The 21699-nt window shown below is 39.5% G+C and overlaps 1 protein-coding gene across 1 annotated transcript in view; it reads left to right on the forward strand.

Annotated features, from left to right (window-relative positions):
* COG5 (component of oligomeric golgi complex 5) overlaps nucleotides 1-21699 on the forward strand; it is a 368980-nt gene that overhangs the window by 180775 nt on the left and 166506 nt on the right. The window lies entirely within an intron of this gene.

Below are 21699 nucleotides of genomic sequence, written 5' to 3' on the forward strand. Positions count from 1 at the left end.
CCAACCCAAGTAGACAGCAGTCATGCACCCACGGATGGTCAAAGGTTAGTCTTAGGACCACGTGAGTAGACAAGCTATTTAGATAGACTCCTACATTCCCATGGTAATTCCCCGTTAGCTCAAAGAGGATTAGGCTGCCTTCAGCCATAACTCTATCCTGAGGCTTCTGCAAAAACCTGGCCCTCCACAAAGGTTTATTTAACAATTTTTCCCACCATCCTGACTGAACGCCTACCTCTCCCCCTTTTCTGTTTTCTGCATCAGGCCTTATTGATTGGAGAGCACAGATATATGCAGCAAGAGATTTGTCAGGTGTGGCAGTTGTTGCTCTTATTTCAGCTTTGCATCCTAGAATTAGTAAATAACATAAGACAATCATGAGTATAATTAGCAACATGCTTTTCCAATCAAAGAGTGAACCCCCAGGAGCGGGGGTCTAACCAGGAGATGATCTTGCATACCTTTCCATATGGCTGTTTGTTGGGTGTGCAGATCTATAGTGTGAAGGGATTCTAAAATTTTCATTTTAAGTTGCTTTACATCTGCTGTTAAATTGTCATGAAAGGTTTCCCAGAGGTGGTGTTTCACCTCATCCCAACTATGGATTGATTGATTCCTTGGTAGAGAAGTGACACAGATATGTTTATGCTACTAGTCTCCGTTTAATTGCTGTCAGAATGTTAGTGTCTCTTGTTGCTCCCCCACATATTCCAAAGCAGTCTCGAGGGCTTGCAGATGTGCAAGAATTTTTTTTATCTATACCTTGCTGTAGGAGAGGTTCATTAGACACATTTTTGGCCAGATTATCTACAAAAGCAGCTTTTTGTACTGATTCAGTAATAGATGCCACAGCAACACAAGCAGTTGCCAAGATGATTTTGGCTGAGACTATAAAGGCCACAAGTTTAACTATGAATCTTTTGTGTCTGATAGGGCACATTTTAAGGTAGCAAGGGCAGAGGAACCTTGCCAATCATGTGTCAAATTGACTGGTAGGAATGCCTCAGATTGTCTCGTTAATACCAGGACGCTAGTAATATTTAGATAAGATATATTGTAATTAGTGATACATGAGGTGAACCAAGCCTGATCTTGCGCCTGGGTCACAAACGTGGAGTTTTGGGGTGAAATAGAAATATTGGTTCCCTTAAGGAAAATGTATGGATGGATAGTGCAAATTAGGCACTGATGAGTGTGATTGTGAATAAAGGTTATAATATAGTCATTACTGGAATTATGATATGTCCTATGCCAGGTGTTAGGGAGATGCCAAGATGTCCCAGGTGCCATAAAGTTTCTTGGGGTGGCATAGACTTTACTTGGGGTCTGGGATATCCCATCCCCCCATCGGCCCAAATCCTAGGGGAACGGGACGTGGCTATGAAATGCTGATTGAGCCATGACAGGCGAGGAGATTAGTAAGGCTGCCCTGCAAATGGCCATGGGGGCTGCAGTCTAAGATGTTGTAATTGCCTAACTGGAGGCCACGGGCTTGTCCCCTGTGACAGACCTCCCAGCTAAAGTGAAATCCATTACTTTCCCCGCTTTGTCCTTTAGCACAGGAAGGAATGTTTGGGAAAGCGGCATTGATTGTATTACCTGGTTTGAGGTATTTGCAGCTAAGGCTGTTAAGGCATTTTCTTTGCCATGATTTAGCCATTATTGTGTTTGGGCAGATACACGGTAAGGGTTAGAACCTTTATAACTTACACACAGTGGGAGAATAGTGGAGTGATATGTAGTTATCTGGCACCTTAGTCCAATGTGTGCCATTATTGAGGGACCCCACTGGGGGTAAATCTATCCCTCCTAGCCAAGCAGTCACGTTATTATAGGCTGGGAAGCGGGTGTCTGCCCAGGTGACAGGACGAAAGAAAGGCGGATCTAAAATATGAGCCCAACAGAGTGTAGCAGGTACAGGTTGCAGACAAAGCGAGAGCATATAAAGGATCAATACCCTATATGAGTTGCAATGTGCAACAGAAAGCATAGCAAGGAACAAATTATTTGGAGTAAATGGTGTCTGTGTCTGGAGTAGAATTCGTTCAGCCTTCTGAGTTATCCTCTTCAGCATCAGGTAATGTCTGAGGCTTGTGTCGTCCATGGAAGCCGCATTGTCTGGGGCTGCGGGTCCTGTAGGGTCAGTTCCTTCATCTCTGGTACCAGGTTGGGTCCTAGGCACGCCATGGTATGGTTTGATGTGCCATGCTGGAACACAAAGAGGACCTAAGGGGGTGTGAACACAAGCATGTCCTCTTACCCACATTACTAATTCACTTGGACCACACCATACATTACTGTTCACATCTTTCCATAAAACTGCAGGTTTTATACCTTGAGAGGTTTTAGCAAAGTGCTTTTCTACAGCTGATTGAAATTTGTCATCTAAATTTAAAAACTTAAGAGTAAATAAGGCTTGTGCCAATAGTGTCCATACTCTCCGTTTTCTGTTTTCTGAGCATATTTTTAAGGGTGGAGTGGGCACGTTTTACTATGGCTTGTTCTTGGGGGTTATATGGGATGCCTGTGGAATGTCGGATGTTCCATGCGTGACAAATTGTTGAAATTGTGAGCTGGCATAAGCTGGACCATTATCAGCTTTAATTTTTGTGGGCCGCCTCATAAACGCAAAAGTTAAAAGAAGATGTTTAATGACACTGGGTTGATTCTCCAGGCAAAGCATGGGCACTAATTGAGAATTGGTGTCAATGGATACATGTACATATCTAAGTTTTCCAAATTCAGGGTTGTGTGTAACATCTGTTTGCCATAACTGATCAGGTTCTAATCCTCTAGGGTTAACACCTGTGGAAGGAGGGGACTGCCTGTGAGCTGGCAATCTGGGCATTGTAGGATAATTTGTTTAGCCAGTTTCTGGGTAAGTTGAAATTGTTTAGATAAGTTTCTCCAATTTTGGTGGAAAAATTGATGTGATTGGGTGGCTTGGTCAAGCAGTGATGTCATAACCTGAAGGTCTGCTTGATTATTATCATAAGCCAATGGGCCAGGCAGAGAGCCATGGGCTTGAATGTGTGTGATAAAAATAGGTTGTGTATGTTAATCTAGCAATTGCTGAAGTCGAAGAAAAAGAGCACACAGGGTGGGTTCAAGAATGCACCTAATTAAGGCTGTTTCAAGGTTCTGCAACAAATAAACAGAGTAAGCTGAGTCGCTTACAATATTTATGGGCTGAGCGGAAAAAGTTTCCAAGGCCAATATCAGAGCCCCATCTCAGCTCTCTGAGTGCTAGTAAACCCAGATTGAGTGATTGAATTATGTGGTCTCCACCAGACTGCTGCTTTTCCATGTTTACCATCTGGCTTTTAACTGCTCCTTAACTAACTTATGGGCTGTTTGTTAATTTCCCTTCAGAAGTTACTGTTTACTTAAATTGTATTTGGAGAGAGTCACTTTAGGGGTAAGAGAGAGGTAACAGTGGCCATCATCAGAAATAGGTCTATCAAATTCTTAAATTTTACTTAAATTTTAGCAGTGAATTATAATCTGAGATGTTGCTTGTATACAAGGAACACACGAAATTTTGCCCTGAGCTACCTGTAGAGCTGGGGAGCTGAGCAGGTGGGCCCCAGGGTGGCAGCCACTTTGCGCTTGCTTAGGCACTGCTGCTTTTCTGTTGCCGGCTGGGAGGACCTTCCCGTTTGCGCCTCCTGCCCCTCCTGAGCAGGCCAGCTCTGGCGTGCTGGGCCTGGCTTCCTGTTGCTGCCTCCCGCTGCTCGGGCTGAGTTCCCAGGAGCATTTGCTGGCTCTGGGTTTGGGTTTGCGAGCTTACCCACTGCAGAGCCTCTCTTTTAATTTACCTTCTGCTTGACCACGTGGCTCCGGCTTCTAATGCTTTATCTTTTTATAAGCGTTAAAAGAAATACCCGATTGCCTTGTCGATCTTGCATTACTGGGCAGGCTAAGAACTCCCCTTCTAGAATGCTGCTTGCTTAAGACAGGGTCTCATAGCTGCAGCTTATCTCTTGTCTTTTTTCCTGTTTATTGGAGTAGGGGGCTCAGGCAATACCTCTGTTTCCTCTTTGTTATTTTGGCCCTGTGATAGTGGGGCTGAGGGAAAAGGAGGCAGTAAGGCAGGTGACTTTCCTCCTCCTTCCCCTTTTTAGGCTCTTTTGTGTATAACGAAGCCAGGGCTGCCTTAATTAAAGCCCACAGCGTTAAAGATGATGCTGGGACCTGCTACCCTTGTGCATAATGTTGTTTAAGATTTCCCCCTACTTGTTCCCAGAGCTTTATGCCTTTTTCCAGGAACCATGGGCTTTGGGTTACAACAGTTTGCATTATGTCCCTTAATTAAGCCTGCGAAACCGAGGTTCCACTAGCTTCAAGCAGCTGCTTAAATATTTTTATATACTGTTTCTGTTGAGCTGATAACTGTTGTCCCATCATGAAACCTCAGCCTGAACTTAGAGATCCTGAGTGGGCACCAATGACTTACTGATTACTCACTGACTGCGCAGTCTTTTTCACTTGTTTTTGGGGGTCCGTCATGCTTCCTTTGCAGCATTCCTCACACAGGGCACCAGCTGTGGGGGTCTGTCCGGCAGACCCTGACCCAATGACAGGTAAATAACGTACACTGACACAGATATTATGCTTGTCAGTGCGGCTGAGAGTCCAGGACGCTTATAGACTCCTGGGAGAGTGCCATAAACAGTTGCAACCCCTGCCCTGATGCGTTGCCAACCACCCCCATCCCCCATCCCCAGTAGAGAGCAATCATGCACCCACGGACGGTCAAAGTTTAGTCTTTAAAGAAGCTATTTAGACAGACTCCTCTATATTCCTATGTTAATTACCCTTGCTATAGCTCAAAGAGGATTAGATTGCCTTCAACCATAACTCTATCCTGAGGCTTTTGCAAAAACCTTCTGGCCTTCTAAGAAGGTTTATTTTACAGGTTTTCTGACCATCCTGACTGAACCCTAACAGAACTCAAACATACACACACACACACACACACACACACACACACACACACACACACACACAACCTGATTTAAAACTGGGCAAACTACTTAGACATTTCTCCAAAGAAGATATACAAATGGCCAGCAATCATATGAAAAGATGCTTACCATCATTAATCATAAGGGAAATGCAAATTAAAATCACAATGGGATATTACCTCCACCCATTAAGATGTCCATCAAAAAAAAAAAAAGAAGAAGAAAATAATAAGTATTGGTGAGGATGTTGAGAAGTTGGAATCTTTCTGCACTGTTGTTGATAACTCTATACTCTAACTAAATAACTCCCCATTACCCTCTTCTCCTAACCTCTGGAAACCTCCATTTTACTTCGTGTCTTTATGAATTCGACCACTACAGGTACCTCATGTTAACTGGAATCGTACATTATTTGTCTTTTTTTGACTGGCTTATTTCACTTAGCAAAATGTCCTCAAGGTTTATCCGTGTTGTAATGTACATCATAATTTCCTGCCTTTTAAAGGCTGAATAATATTTCATTGTGTATGTATACTATATTTTGTTTATCCATTCATCCATCAGTGGACACTTGATTTGCAAGCATATGTATTGTTTTCTGTTACCCTTATGTATTGGTTTCCTGGGGCTGTCATTAAAAATTTACACAAGGCTAAAAAAGAATTTAAGGAGAAAAAATTGCCACAACTGGGGTGACTTAAAACAATAGAAATGTATTTTCTCACAGTTCTGGAAGCTGGAAGTCAAATCAAGGTGTTGGCAAAACACCTTAAATTCTTTTTTTTTTTTTTTTTTTTTTTTGAGACAGAGTCTCACTCTGTCACCCAGGCTGGAGTGCAGTGGCCGGATCTCAGCTCACTGCAAGCTCCGCCTTTTGGGTTCATGCCATTCTCCTGCCTCGGCCTCCCGAGTAGCTGGGACTACAGGTGCCCGCCACCTCGCCCGGCTAGTTTTTTGTATTTTTTAGTAGAGACGGGCTTTCACCGGGTTAGCCAGGATGGTCTCGATCTTGTGACCTTGTGATCCGCCCGTCTCGGCCTCCCAAAGTGCTGGGATTACAGGCTTGAGCCACCGCGCCCGGCACACCTTGAATTCTTGAAGAATTCTTAGCCTCTTGTGAGGTTCTAGTGGCTCCCATCAATCCTGGGTGTTCCTTGCTTTGTAATTGTATCATTCCAGTCTCTGTCTCTGTTGTCACATACACTTTTATGCTGTGTGTCTCTGCTTTTCTTTTAAAAGGGCATCAGTCATTGGCTTAAAGGCCTACTATAATTCAGTTATGACTTTATCTCAACTAATTACATCTGCAAAGATGCTGTCTTCAAATAAGGTCACATTCTGAGGTTTGGTTGGACATGATTTTTGGAAGGACACTGTTCAATCACTATGCCTTCTACAATTTAATTCATTTGCTAAGCATATAAAGATGTATATTAACTCTGACTACCATAACAGAATATCATAGACTGGATGGTTTAAACAGCAGAAATTTATTTCCTCACAGTTCTAGAGATTGGAAAGTCCAAGACAAAGGTCTAGCAGGATTCAGTTTCTGGTGAAGGCTCTGCTTCTTGCTTACAGCCACCTTCTTGTGGGTCTTGTCATGGCAGCGAGAGTAAGCAAGCTTTCTGGTATCTCTTCTTCTTAGGGCACTAATCCCATGAGACCAGCCCTCCCAACCCCTTGTCATGACATTGTTGCAGGATTTTCCTTAGTTCAGCTAATGATGGGGTCCTTGTTCATCCCATGGCCATGAAAATTTAGGCTTGCATATGGTTTGAAGAGTGAGTGAAGCATGGTTTTATTGGGTGAAAAAGGAAAAAGGGGGAAAACAGGGCCTTTCGCAAAGCCAGAGTCCCTGCTACAGTGCTTCGTGCCTGGCAGTTCAAATCCCAGGTTCCACACAGGAAGAGGAAGGGCCAGGCTCCTCCCTGCTGCAAAGGCGGAGAACTTCCCAAGGCTCCACCTCAGTGGGCAGGCAGGTTGGAGTTTCTCCAGGGACCCCCTCCCACCTGGCTGTCTCATTCCCCCCTCTAAAGAAGTACATCTAACTGCCATTAGATGAAGGGTAAAGATGAAGACTGATCTTAACTGCTTCCTGCTGACAGGGGGCGCTATTTTGGGGGAAATGGCAGTCAGAGCTCCCTAGAGGCCAATTTAAGGGTTCCCAGCAGAAGGAGCCATCGTCAGAGGCTCCGGTTGTGTGACCATTTGGAGCCTGATAGCTTGAAGGCAAGAACAGACAAACCATCTTATTAGAAGACATGTATCAAAATGAAACAAGGGGAGGGGTAAGGACAGCTCAAAAATTCCGAGGCCTTCTACCAGTTTGCACAGGGAGAGGGAAGCCAAAACCCTGACTGGCAAAAAAAAAACTTTACCCTTTTGCCGGTATGTTGGGCTTTTGGGTTCTCTTCCCCGAGCCTAATCCTAAGCCAACGAGTTTGAATAATTAATTCTTTCCAGTTTGGAGGATGCATCTAAAAGGAGTGTCCCGTAGTACGGAGACACAATTACCTATCAGTGAAGAGAGGACAGATAAGAAGAAGGGATAAAAGAAGCCGTCTTTTAATGGCATCCCAGGGGTTCAGGATGCATTAGAAACGGGTACAGACTGAAGATGAATGGCTGCCCATTTAGAAAGAGGGGAACAGGCATCCCTGGTTCCCTTCTCTTCCTACCAGATACCTGGGGTACGTGAGGGAGAGAGGGAAGAGTATCCTCTTTCCCTCTTCTGTCCTTGCACCTCCAAGTTCTGGCAACCTTGACAGGCACCGCCATGAGTGCAAAAGCAGCTTGCAACCTTGAGGTGGGGGGCCTAGAGAATAGGAATTATCCACTCTTACCTATGTCTCTCTAGCACCTACTGTCAGTAACCTTGGAGTTCCCTAGACCTCATTTATGCCATGGATATTAACCTGGCCTTTATCCATGAAACAGGAAGGTTGGGGTTGGCTGAATTGTCAGGAATGAGCCACGCTCACCTGTGCTGTGCCTTTTAACCTCTGTTGTCATTTGCCTCTGGATCCCTCACATCCAGTTTTCTTTCCTAGGGCTTTGACCCAAAGCTTGGAATTGAGCCTGGGACAAAAATGTGTCTTGGAGGGGTTGCATGGACTTCTTATCATAAGCTGAATGCTAAGGTGAAACTGTATAATTGAGTCCTCCTCCAACAAGGGAGAGAAAATGATGTCTTGTGACACACCCAGATAACTAGTAGCTATAGTCATGCTTTCTAGGATTTGGGTGCATGGTGCTTGGCTTTGGTTAGCTCCCTTGATCTTACTTTCCCAAAAGGAAACCTCTGAGTGATGGGCATCTTATTTATTCCCATCACCTGGCAGGATTTGCAGGTTTTTAGCTCAGAACTAGAAAACTGATCCAGATTTTTACGTTACCCATCCCTCTTGTTCTTTCTGAGTTGCAGCTGGAGATTGCTGTTTGATTTACAGGAACAAGCAGGGTTAGTCTAAAATGTAGGTGAAAATTTAAAAACAACTAGTGAATTTAGACTTTAATGACAAATATATGATGAGTTTTGAAACGCAATTTCTCTCTCTCTGCAGTCCTCATGTTTGTTAAAAATACATCACAGGACTGAGTTCTTTGAAAAATAGACTTTAGGCTGGGTGCAATGGCTCATGCCTGTAATCTCAGCACTTTGGGAGGCTGAGGCGGTTGGATCACTTGAGGTCAGGAGTTCAAGACCAGCCTGGCCAACATGGTGAAACCCCATCTCTACTAAAAATACAAAAAATTAGCTGGGCGTGGTGGTGGGCATCTGTATTCCCAGCTACTCAGGAGGCTGAGGCAGAGGAGAATCGCTTGAACCCAGGAAGCGGAGATTGCAGTGAGTTGAGATCGCACCATTGCACTCCAGCCTAGGCAACAAGAGTGAAACTACCTCTCAAAAAAAGAAAAAAAAAAAGAAAAATAGACTAGTTTTATACTTGGCCTGATTATTTGCATAAAGTGCAGTAATAATAATTATTTCTACATAGGCCTTTTTGATTGGCTTTGATGGAATTCTGTTCTACAAGGAATCTCAGATAAGACCTTTTAAAGCCAAGCCCAACCGTGGGTTTATATCCTCAAATACCTGTGATTTGGGTGATCCTCTCCTCTTAACGTCCCAAGATAAACTTGGAGCTCCTGGACCTGTTAGAAACTGACATTCTTTACTGACCATAGGTCAGGAACACTTTACAGGGACTGAACTGATGAGGGTTTGAGGCCAGTTTCCCCACTGGACTTTTATTGGCTCTGCAAGTCACGATTGACTCCTTAAAGAGAAGCATACCCTTCCAGTCAAAGCCTTGGTAAAATTACCAGTTTTCTCAATTGTGTTGTGTTGCAAAAGAAAATTGAATTCTTACTGCGCTGATGCAAACAACTATATTGCCATAAGAATACTCACAGATAGTTTCCAAATTTTAGAGGAACTAGATAGAAACAAACATGCTCCAACTCTTGATCACAGGGGATATACCTTGCCAAACTACTAAAGGCCATAAATGTTTAAAATAAGTTTCCTTGACTCTGAAAAACAAAACAAGGATCAACAATATTCCAACCAAAAGTCAAAAAGGTTGTTTCAGCTTTCTGAGTTCAGTAGTTATTTAGTTAAATATTGTTTTGTTTGATATGCGTGAACATTTTACCTCTTCATGAGTCTTGCACATTTCCTTTATTCCAGTGTCACAATCTCCAAAGTTACGAGAAGCCTGTATTTGAGAGCACCTGTCAAAGTTCTGTAGATTATAAACCATCTTTTGAAAAGGATAAAAACAAGACAACAATTGTCTGTGAATTGCAAAATGTCCAGGGTAGTTACAGTTGGAGATACAATTGACAAAGAAGTTTGGTTATCTCCAAGGTTTCCAATAACTTAACCTTAATTATGATTAGTAGCATATACTTAGGCATTACAATTTTAGAAATCCCATACAATTTGGAATATATGTTAGCAATATTTACAAAAATATAACCTAAAGAAGACTGAACATCATTTTGGCAATCCCATGTAGCTAAGCATGTCAAATAATCCTGTTTACCTCTCTTTTCTGGACATTCCAGGGGCCCTCTGGACTATCTGAAAAGCCAGGTGTCAGGAAAGACAATTCTGAAATTGAAGTTTGATTTTGGGAAGCTTTTTTAATGTTTTTAAAGTACTTGATTTTATGAAATAGAATTCCAGATTACCATAAACAATTTTATTTTGTCAAAATGACTCAGAAATTTTAAAGAAGCAAAAACCTTTTATAAACCTTTTGAATTAAGTTAATATGTTCACACAGAGAACCTCTTATACAAGATTAATTTCCACAATTTTCCACCACTTGTTTGAACCTTCAGCTTTCTCTTACCTAATTTAAAACAATCCTTTAACCCTAGGTAAAAATGTGTATCTCCATGCTGCTTTTAACATATTACAGCGAAAAACCACATTTTACTGTTCTTACACCCCTTGCATGTAAATCTATTTCCAGTAGTCTCAATTACATGTTATAGTGGTAATTCCTAGTAATTTTTAACTTTAAGGTAAAACTTTGTGTGCTAAGTGCCACTAAGGTTTTACTTCACCGTAATTAAGGGCGTGGTTAGCTCCATATGTCCCCAGGCCTTACAAATTGTGAAGCTGGCGGCAGTTTCCAAGCCCAAAAAGCAATTTATAACCTTAAAACATTTAGTAAACCTTCCAACTGACTTGCATAGTTTAGTTCACCTAGTTACATTTTTATGACACCTGCATTTTACCAATAGTCTTTAAGCCTGCTTTTATTTCTCAAAGATTAAAGTCACATGAACTGAAAGGTATCACAGCTTTTAACTTCCCTTAAAGAAATAGTTGATCCAATCTCTTGTTTTTCTTTAGGTCAAAGTAATTAGAGCCCCTTTTACAGATATCACACACAGTATACACACAGGCGGAATAAAACCCAGTTGCTGGGTGGAGCCTTTTAAGAGAGGGCTAGGAAAAGATGCTGATGTGGAACTAGAGAGCACTCATCCTCTAAGGCAGGATTGCTAAGCAAAGCCTTGCCAAGCAGTTACCTGCCATGCCCCAGGATGTGAAACAAGGCTTGCAGCACAAACTACGCAGATGCGCAAAGCACACCAGACTGGCCACAACCCAAGACTAGCCACACAAATCCTTTTTCACAATTAAAGCTTTCCAGAGCGTATGAATAGTGATAGTGGCGGGGCGAGGGCAGGGGGGGCTGGTCTGGTAAAACGTCTTCTAGAAGAAAAAAAAATTTAGAAGTTAACTTGCTGATCAGGTAGAGAAGGGGTAAAGGAAAAAAAAAAAAAAAAAAAACAGTTTAAATGCCTGGGAAGAACGTCTTACTCTTATGCAAGTTGTTCCTCCAGCAGGGAGAAAAGTTTAATTACTGTCCCATGGAGCTGGAGCTGAACCCTTTGGCCAGGGAAGGGGAAAGCTGCTGCCGTGGTGCCTGGCTGGGAACAAGCCAGCCTGCTGTGCGGGCACCCTTGGCACAGAGGGAAGTGCCTGGGGGAGCTGCTGCTCGCTGGTGCATCCCAAAAAGGGAAGGAAAAGCCCATGAAAAGGACCAGGAGTGATGGCAGGAGGGTGGGAGTGGGGGTCATGGTTTCCCTCACTCTTAGAAGTCCGAGGATGAATAGGCTCAGGAGCAACAGTGAGAGGTTTTGAGTCCCCATTTTACTCACCTCTTCTGGAGGTTCCACGTTGCATGCAAAAACTGTTGGAAGACTTTTCCTTAGTTGAGCTCAAGATGGGGTCCCACGGCCATGAAAATTTAGGCTCGCAGTTTGAAGGGTGAGTGAAGCAGGGGTTTACTGGGTGAAAGGGAAAAACCGGGAAAATGGACTCTCATAGGCCAGAGTCCCTGCTAGAGCGCTTCCCTCAAGGCAGTTGGAATCCCAGGTTCCACAGAGGAAGAGGAGGGGCCAGGCTCCTCCCTGCTGCAAAGGTTATGAGCTTCCCAAGGAGCCCGCTCCCACCTGGCTGACCCGCTCCCACCTGGCTGTCTCAACATCATTCAACCTTAACTGTTTCCCGAAGGCCCCATCTCTAAATACCAATACATTGCAGGTTAGGGCTTCAATATGTGAGTTTTAGGGGACGCAGACATTCGATCTATAACAACATTCAAAAGCAAGACACAAATTTCAGGTTAGGCAATATTTTGGAAGTCAATGATTTTTAAAAACAATGACATACACTTTTGATTATGTATACACACAAGCATAAATCTTGCTTATATTGGCTTTTAACAAATACATAAGATAGGCTGGGCATGGTGGCTCACGCCTGTAATCCCAGTACTTTGGGAGGCCGAGGCGGGCGGATCACGAGGTCAGGGGATCCAGACCATCCTGGCTAACACAGTGAAACCTCGTCTCTACTAAAAGTACAAAAAATAAGCCAGGCGTGGCGGCGGGCGCCTGTAGTCCCAGCTACTCAGGAGGCTGAGGCGGGAGAATGGCATGAACCCGGGAGGCGGAGCTTGCAATGAGCCAAGATTGCGCCACTGCACTCCAGCCTGGGTGACAGAGCAAAACCCCGTCTCAAGAAAAGAAAAAAAAAAAAGCCATAAGATTTATGTTTAATAATTTAGGCATTCGTGTATTGTTTTACTTTATCTAATTTCTTTCTCCTAAAATAAATGATAAATCATTAGTGTTGTTTTAGTTGGTTAAACACTTCCTATTATTTATTTTAGAATTTTTAAATTAAAATGTAATTAATAGGAAAATGCATGCACCATCAGGGTGCCACTTAATGAATTTTTCACAAAGTAAACAAACATGTATAACACGCACTCTTGATTTAAAAAAAAAAAAAAAAAAACCTTTCCAGCATTCCCAAAGTGTTCTGCATGCTCATTCTCATTTAATAAGCTTCCCTCATGTAATTCTTATACCAGAGTTTGAGAGCCACTTATGTAGGTAGCTGGATTTGTAGTAGGTATTAGTGTGGATCTCTTATCTGTCAGGTGTTATTGTTAATGGATTTGGGTTCCACCAATGTGCTGTCATTCACAGGCTTTTGTATATATTGTATCTCTGCTTGCAACCATTTTTCCTTTTGCTTTCCCACTCCTCTAAATCGTCCATACCTTCTTACTGCCACTTCTGACCACTTCCTATAGCTACTTCAGTTCAGATCATAGCTGAAACTACTTCCTTTAAGGAATGTCACCTCACTCCTCTATCCCTCTTTTCTCCCAAGTCTAAGTAATTGCCCCTCCTATGTGTTTTCATTAATCCCTCCATTTTCCCCCTCATTTGTCATAGTACATACTAATTGTTGATTTACTTGCCTTTATCTCCCATCAGACCATAAATATTGAAAGGTCAGACAGTGCAGTGTCTGCTTCATTTTTTTAATCTACAGTACCTCACACAGTGTGAGCACATAGTGGATGATATACATTGAATGATGTTAAAATCATTATGTTTTAGTATTTAAAGGATATTAGAGTTCATCTAGTCCAGTCCCCTTATTTTACAGATGAGTGAACTAAAAGCCTGAAGTTTATTATTAATAAGGGTTCAATAAGAGCCAGTGGTCAAAACCAATGGTATTTGTAATGAAGCAGAATAGTGGGGAAAAAACACTAATGTTCAGTATCACTAGATGTTCTTCACTTGAATCATAGCTAGACAAAATTATTTCATTTCTAATTTTTGTAATGTTCCAGTTCTGGCTCTGACTAGATTATTCTAGCATTCCATTTGTGTTCTCTCATTCCTACTGATTCTGTTTTATATTTATCTCCTTTGTAATTTCTCAATTCTAATCCCGTCCTGTCCCCTCCCCTCCCTCACCTCCCCTCCCCTCCCCTCGCCTCCACAGTGGGGTCCGCCCCCTGCAACCTCTGCCTCCCAGGCTCAAGTGATTCACCTGCCTCAGTGTTCCAGGTAGCTGGGGCTACAAGCACATGCCACCACACCCAGCTAATTTTTGTATTTTTAATAGAGACAGGGTTTCGCCATGTTGGCCAGGGTGGTCTTCAACTCCTGACCTCAGGTGATCCACCTGCCTCAGCCTCCCAAAGTGCTGGGATTACAGGTGTCTAACAGTTTTCTATTTTTATTATTTATTACTTCAATTTAGTTTGCTTCCTAGACTAGATTCCTGCAATGATCCATTTCAAAAGTGTTCACATTTCCAGCAAAGAATGCCCCATGGGCACCTTAGACTCATCCATGTTTATATAAATAATTAATTGACAACTATGTAAATGCAACATAATTAACATTTTTTTTCATGTACACAGTATTCCAGCCAGTAGTCTGTTCACCAGACATCGTTTAAAGTCCAGCAAAATCATTTAGTCTGTTGGTTCCCAAATGCTGGTTCTCAGGTAGCTGCTGACGGTATCAGAATCAGCTGAAGAGCTTTGAAAAATATAAATAACCAGGCCTCAATCTGATCCAAGTGAATCAAAATTTTGTTGTCTGTCTTTTTCTAAAAAAGATCTTCAGCCAGCTTTTGGAATCCCTCCTTTCATCTTGCCTCATCGTTTTAATGTCTTATGAAATTAAGACACAGAGGAAAGAGCTGACTTCCTCAGGGCTACCCAAATGGTGTCTATTGGGTAACTTTATTTTAATAAGTAAAGTAGCATGATAAGAATTCCTTTGGAATTGGAGCAAAGCGAATTCTTAACATTCTTAAAAGTTTTGAAATATTAATAAATGGTGTCAGAACCAATATTTTTTATTATATCTATACTGAATATCAGATAATGTAAATGTGTTGTCTCAATAGTCTTTGCAACTGTCTCACAATTTATTAGCAAAGCAAATCATAGAAATTTACACACTGTTCACTTACTCAACTGACACTTCTTGAACACATATCTAGGATGTACGCTGGATGCAAGGAGTATAGCAGTGAACAAAACAAATGTGGAATCTTCCCACACAGATTGTAAAATTTGATGAGGAGGCAAACGTTAATTATGTACATAAATACAGTTCAATGAATGATAAAGTAATTTGCCCAGAGTCACACAGCTTATCTTTAGGAGAGCTGGGTTTTCATCCCAAGAATAATTTTTAAAGCCCATGTTCTTTCCACTACAGCATGATGCTAATGGATCAAGGTAAAAGAACTAATGTTTGGGGACTCTTCTCCTATCTTCTAATGCTAAAGATTATATTATTTTTGTTTTTTATGCTTCCATTCTTTGTTGATAGAATACAGATTATTAGGTCATAAAAAGGGCAAAACATATTGTTTCACTGAAAATAAACTTCATAAAATCTTTGTGAAAAATGCTTTGGAATCAGGCTTGAAATAAAATTTTATCTGCCCCTGACTACAGGAAGAAAACATGTAGTCAAAGAAACTCATTGTTCCTGCTTCTCCTCTGTAGTCTGTATTCATGAGAGACTAAGGCTAGGGAAAAAAATAAGTCAGTTTCACTAGTAAATCAAACTATGAGTTCACTTTGTATTATTTTTATCCTTATTATTATTACATGGAGATATCTTATATCGTCCAAGCTTTTCCAAAACATAGCACTATTCTCTAAATAATATCAAGCATTTGGTCATACCAGAGTTTATGTAACTAGGTCCTGCATTTTTGGATGTGTAATTAATTTTCAAATTTGTATGATTCTGTTGAGTGATGAAAATAAAAAAAACTTGGTTAATTCTCTGTTTATGTTTATTGGTCTGAAAGTTCCCTGAAGTCAGGGAAAGTTACTTCTCTTTGTGCTCCCTGTTCCTTGCACAATGTCTGGCACATAGAACCCACTCCATAAGCTTTGTCAATTGCTTGTATCCTTGAATTCTTAATCTACTGGAGTCAGAATTTTTACTGATACATTCTGGTAAACTCTTTATCAAAGATGCATATATGTTCATACCATTCTTTGATATTTGCTATAAATATTTACCTTAATATGTTATTGATGCTACAATTATGGGTGTTTTTATATGCAAATGTTTTATCTTAACTTTAATTTTACTTTTAATTTCTTTTTTTATTATACTTTAATTTCTGGGATACATATGCATAATGTGCAGGTTTGTTACATAGGTATACACCTGCCATGGTGGTTTGCTGCACCCATCAACCTGTCATCTACATTAGGTATTTCTCCTAATGGCATCCCTCCCCTAGCCCCTGACCCTCGACAGGCCCTGGTGTATGATATTCCTCTCTCTGTGTCCATGTGTTCTCATTGTTCACTTCCCACTTATGAGTGAGGACATGTGGTGTTTGGTTTTCTGTTCCTGTGTTAGTTTGCTGAGAATGATGGTTTCCAGTTTCATCCATGTTCCTGCGGAGGACATGAACTCATCCTTTTTGTGGCTGTATAGTATTCCATGTGTATGTGTGCCCCATTTTCTTTATCCAGTCTATCATTAATGGGCATTTGGGTTGGTTCCAAGTCTTTGCTATTGTGAACAGTGTTACAGTAAACATGTGTATGCATGTGCCTTTATAGTAGAATGATGTATAACCCTTTGGGTATATACCCAGTAATGAGATTGCTGGGTCAAATGATGTTTCTGGTTCTAGATCCTTGAGGAATCACCACATTGTCTTCCACAATGGTTGAACTGATTTACACTCCCACCAACAGTGTAAAAGTGTTCCTATTTCTCCACATCTTCTCCAGCATCTGTTGTTTCCTGACTTTTTAATGATCGCTGTCCTAACAAGCATGAGATGGTATGTCACTGTGGTTTTGATTTGCATTTTTCTAATGATCAGTGATGATGAGCTTTTTCTCATATGTTTGTTGGCCACATAAACGTCTTCTTTTGAGAAGTATCTGTTCATGTCCTTTGCCCACTTTTTGATGGAGTTATTCGTTTTTTTCTTGTAAATTTGTTTAAGTTCTTTGTAGATTCTGGATATTAGCCCTTTGTCAGCCCTGGATAGATGGCAAAAATGTTCTCCTATTCTGTTGGTTGCCTGTTCACTCCGATGATAGTTTCTTTTGCTGTGCAGAAGCTCCATAGTTTAATTAGATCCCATTTGTCAATTTTGGCTTTTGTGGCCATTGCTTTTGGTATTTGAGTTGTGAAGTCTTTGCCCATGCCTAGGTCCTGAATGGTATTGCCTACGTTTTCTTCTAGGGTTTTTATGGTGTTAGGTCTTACATTTAAGTCTTTAATCCATCTTGAGTTAACTTTTGTATAAGGTGTAAGTAAGGGGTCCAGTTTCAGTTTTCTGCATATGGGTAAACAGTTTTCCCAGCACCATTTATTAAATAGGGAATCCTTTCCCCATTGCTTGTTTTTGTCAGGTTTGTCAAAGAGCAGATGGCTGTAGATGTGTGGCATTATTTCTGAGTCCTCTGTTCTGTTCCATTAGTCTATATATCTGTTTTGGTACCAGTACCATGCTGTTTTGGTTACTGTAGCCTTGTAGTATAGGTTGAAGTCAGGTAGTGTGATGCCTCCAGCTTTATTCTTTTTGCTTAAGATTATCTTGGCTATATGGGCTCTGTTTTGGTTCCATATGAAATTTAAAGTAGTTTTTTTCTAATTCTGTGAAGAAAGTAAATGGTAGCTTAATGGGGATAGCATTGAATATATAAATTACTTTGGGCAGTATGACCATTTTCATGATATTGATTCTTCCTATCCATGAGCATGAAATGTTCTTCCATTTGTTTGTGTCCTCTCTTATTTCGTTGAGCATTGGTTTGTAGTTCCCCTTGAAGAAGTCCTTCACCTCCCTTGTAAGTTGGATTCCTAGGTATTTCTTTGTAGCAATTGTGAATGGGAGTTCATTCATGATTTGGCTCTCTATTATTGGTGTATAGGAATGCTTGTGATTTTTGCATGTAGATTTTGTATCCTGAGACTTTGCTGAAGTTGCTTATCAGCTTAAGGAGATTTTGGGCTGAGACCATGGGGTTTTCTAAATACATAATCATGTCATCTACAAACAGAGACAATTTGACTTCCTCTCTTCCTATTTGAATACCTGTTATTTCTTTCTCTTGCCTGATTGCCCTGGCCAGAACTTCCAATACTATGTTGAATAGGAGTGATGAGAGAGGGCATCCTTATCTTGTGCTGATTTTCAAGGGGAATGTTTTCAGCTTTTGCCATGATAATTGGCTGTCTGTGGGTTTGTCATAAATAGCTCTTATTATTTTGAGATGTTTCATAAGTACCTAATTTATTGAGTATTTTTAGCATGAAGGGGTATTTAATTTTGTGAAGGCCTTTTCTGCGTCTATTGAGATAACGTGGTTTTTGTCATTGGTTCTATTTATGTGATGGATTACGTTTATTGATTTATGTATGTGGAACCAGCCTTATATCCCAGGGATGAAGCCAACTTGATCATGGTGGATAAGCTTTTTCATGTGCTGCTGGATTCGGTTTGCCAGTATTTTATTGAGGATTTTCACATCGATGTTCATCAGGGATATTGGCCTGAAATTTTCTTTTTTTGTTGTGTTTGACTGCTAAGTGGTAGAGTTTGGATCCTGATTTAGGTCTGGCTCCAAAGTCTGTGAAATAAGAATAACAAAAAACTGGTAATGCAATACAGAATCCAATAGAAGCCAAAATTTAGTTACTTAACAAGATTAACAAACTAAATTGATAAGTACCAAGAAGACTGATGAGGAGACGGGAAAAAGAGGTACAAATTACCACTATCAAGAATGAAAAAGGTGATCTAATAACAGACCCAACAAAAACTAAAAAGATGTTAAGACAAAAGTATGAGTTTACACCAATTGATTTGAAAATTTAGATGAAATTGACAAATTTCTGGAAAACGACTTATCAAAAATAATACCAGGAAAATTATAAAATCTATCTAGTTCTTTGTCTATTAACAAAATTGAATTTATTATTAAACCTTTCCTTGGAGAAAACTCCAAAGCCAGACAGCTTCACTGGGGCGATTCTTCCAAACATTTAAGGAATAAATAAACCAGTGTTACATCAACTGTATCCAAGAATTAAGAAAGAGGGACCAAACGTATTTACTTGCTCATTTTATGAGGCCAGGATAACGTTAATATCAAAATGAGAATATTGTAAGGAAGTAAAATTACTAGCTGTCTCCCTTTAAAATCTCTACAAAAATACTAAGCAAAGAGTTAGTAAATATAAGCCACAGAGATCTAAAACTGATAGTGTATTATGACCAAGATGGCTTTATTCCAGAAATATAATTTCTCCAGTAAAGGAGGAAAATTATTATCTCAATACATAGTTAATAACATTCAAAATCAATTCATGAATAAAAATACTCTTAGCAAGCCAGTATCTTTAATCTGATAAAGGGCATTTCTAAAAATCTTGATGGTGAAATATTCAAGGCTTTCCATTTGATATTGGGGATCATGCAAAAATACCAGTCTTACTACTCAGTGCAATGCTGCAGATCTTAGCCAAAGTAATAAGAAAAGCGATGAGATAGAGGAGAATGGGAAGGGAGAAATAAAAGTTATTCAGAAATACCTTGGTTATATAGATAGAAAAATCAAAACAATTTACAGATTGTTTACAAAAAATTTAAAAACATACCAGTTATATAAAAAATAATGTAAATAATTTAAACTGAAGATATATAAGACGTTTTCACAGAACACTATCTATAAAACATTAAGAGAAGTTAAAGACCTAAGTAAATGAAAAGAGATACCATATTCATGGTATTGAGAGTAGCTCAATGTTACAAAGATATCCGTTATTTCTATCTATAGAGTTAATGCAATATCAGACAATACCTCCAAACTTTTTTTAAAAAAGGACATTTGTTAAGCCAATTTTGAAATTTATATGGAAGTGTCATATATCAAGAAGAGCCTATATCAAATTGAAGAACAGAGGCAGAGGATTGCCAAATCTGATATTTAAAGCTACAATAATTTAGATAGGTGAATTGTAAGGGTAGGGAAATGGTAGAGATTTGTAAGTCCAGAAACTCACACACATATTTAGAAACTTGGTTTATTGCAAAGGTGGCTTTTGGGGAGTGCAGGTTATTTTTATTTGCTCTTTTTTTGATCAATTGGGTATTCACGTGGAAAAACACTAATCTTGACTCCTATTTCACATTATATAGAAATTAATTCCAGGCGGATTGTATTTCTGAGCATGAAAGATAAACCAATAGAGTTTCAGGAGAATAACTTTATGAATGAAAGATATCTTTATGAATGTGGGGTGGGGACCACTTTTCAAACAATACCAAAAGTGCTAAACCATAGAGACCAAGATTGATAAAATGGGCTATATTCAAATTAGGAATTTGTCTCCCTTAAAATACTTCATTAAGAATGGGAGAACATATTTGCAGTACATATAATTATCAAAGTGGTTGTATCCAAAATATATCAACAACTTTATATGTAAATGACAAAAAACAACTAGTTAAAAAAATGGGCAAAAGATACGAATAAGCTCTTCACAAAAGAAGATATCCAAATGGATAATTACCATGTAAGAAGTATTAAGTTTTTTAGTCATTATAGAAATACAAATTAAAATCGTAGTACTCACTCCAAATAATAGCCAAAATTAAAGGAATGATCATTTGAATTTTTGGCAAATTTGTGGGGCATCCACAATTTTCATATATCGCTGGTGGAAGTGTAAATTGCTGCAATGGCTTTGTAAAATTGGCAGTATCTACAAACTCTAAGTATACTAATATGATTTAGCAATTCTACTCTTGCCTGCAAAAATGCATATGTATATATGTTCACTAATAGAGGTGTACAGAATGTTCATGGCAGCATACGTTAAAATACCTAAAAGTAGAAGTAAGCCAATTATTTATCAACAGTAGGATGGATAAACTAAAGCAAATTACTACAGTGGAATGCTGCACAGCAGTAAGAAATGAATCAACTACTGCTGCATCCAACCACATGGACGAATTTCACAAAAAATGTGTAGAGTAAAAGGGACAAGCCACAAGATAGGGACAAGCCACAAGATAACACATACTGTATAATTCCATTTATTTGAAATTCAAAAACAAAATAAATTTTTGGTGTTAGAAGTAATGATAGGGATAATATTTGGAACAGTGCAGTTTGGGGAGCTACACAAGATCCACAGGTGCTGATAATATTTAGCTTCATGATCTAGGTGATAATGTGTTCACTTTGTGATAATAAAGCTGTGCTTACATAATTAGCAGACTCCTCTGTATGTATGTTACTTAAAGAATTTTAGTTCAGATAATTGCAGTTTTGTAACTAGCATAATCTATGTATTAAGCTATAAATATGAGTACCATTAATTGAAAAAGTGATCATGTTAATTGACAACTTTAAAATTAGTTCTAGAATTATTATAAATATTGTAAATTGTAAGTATTATAAATAGTGCTATAATATATCCTTCTTTAATGATGAGCTATATATGTAATATAATACACTATTACATTAAAATAACACCAATAGTTTTTAGAAGTAACCTTTTCACACATATTTTCAGAAGTTGGAAGTTAGTAATTTTTGGAGTGGAGAATTTTGAAGAGTGGTTTATTTTAGCTGGGTGTTTTAAGTGAAAAATTTAAGTGTTTTTTAGTTGTTGTATGCATCTTACAATGTACATTCAGCTGATAACACTGAAACTGTACTGTGTGTGGAGAAGCTATGCTTTTCAGATCCTCTGATAATAGTAAAGGCAATAAATATAGTTTTAAAGTATATCTGTATTCTAGTTTTATGAGGTGAAAGTGTTCTTTGATATTGCTCCAGCAGTGCTTTCTTGGTTATACATACACTTAAAT

Source organism: Macaca thibetana, chromosome 3 (genome assembly GCF_024542745.1).
Source record: "Macaca thibetana thibetana isolate TM-01 chromosome 3, ASM2454274v1, whole genome shotgun sequence".
Lineage (NCBI taxonomy): Eukaryota > Metazoa > Chordata > Mammalia > Primates > Cercopithecidae > Macaca > Macaca thibetana.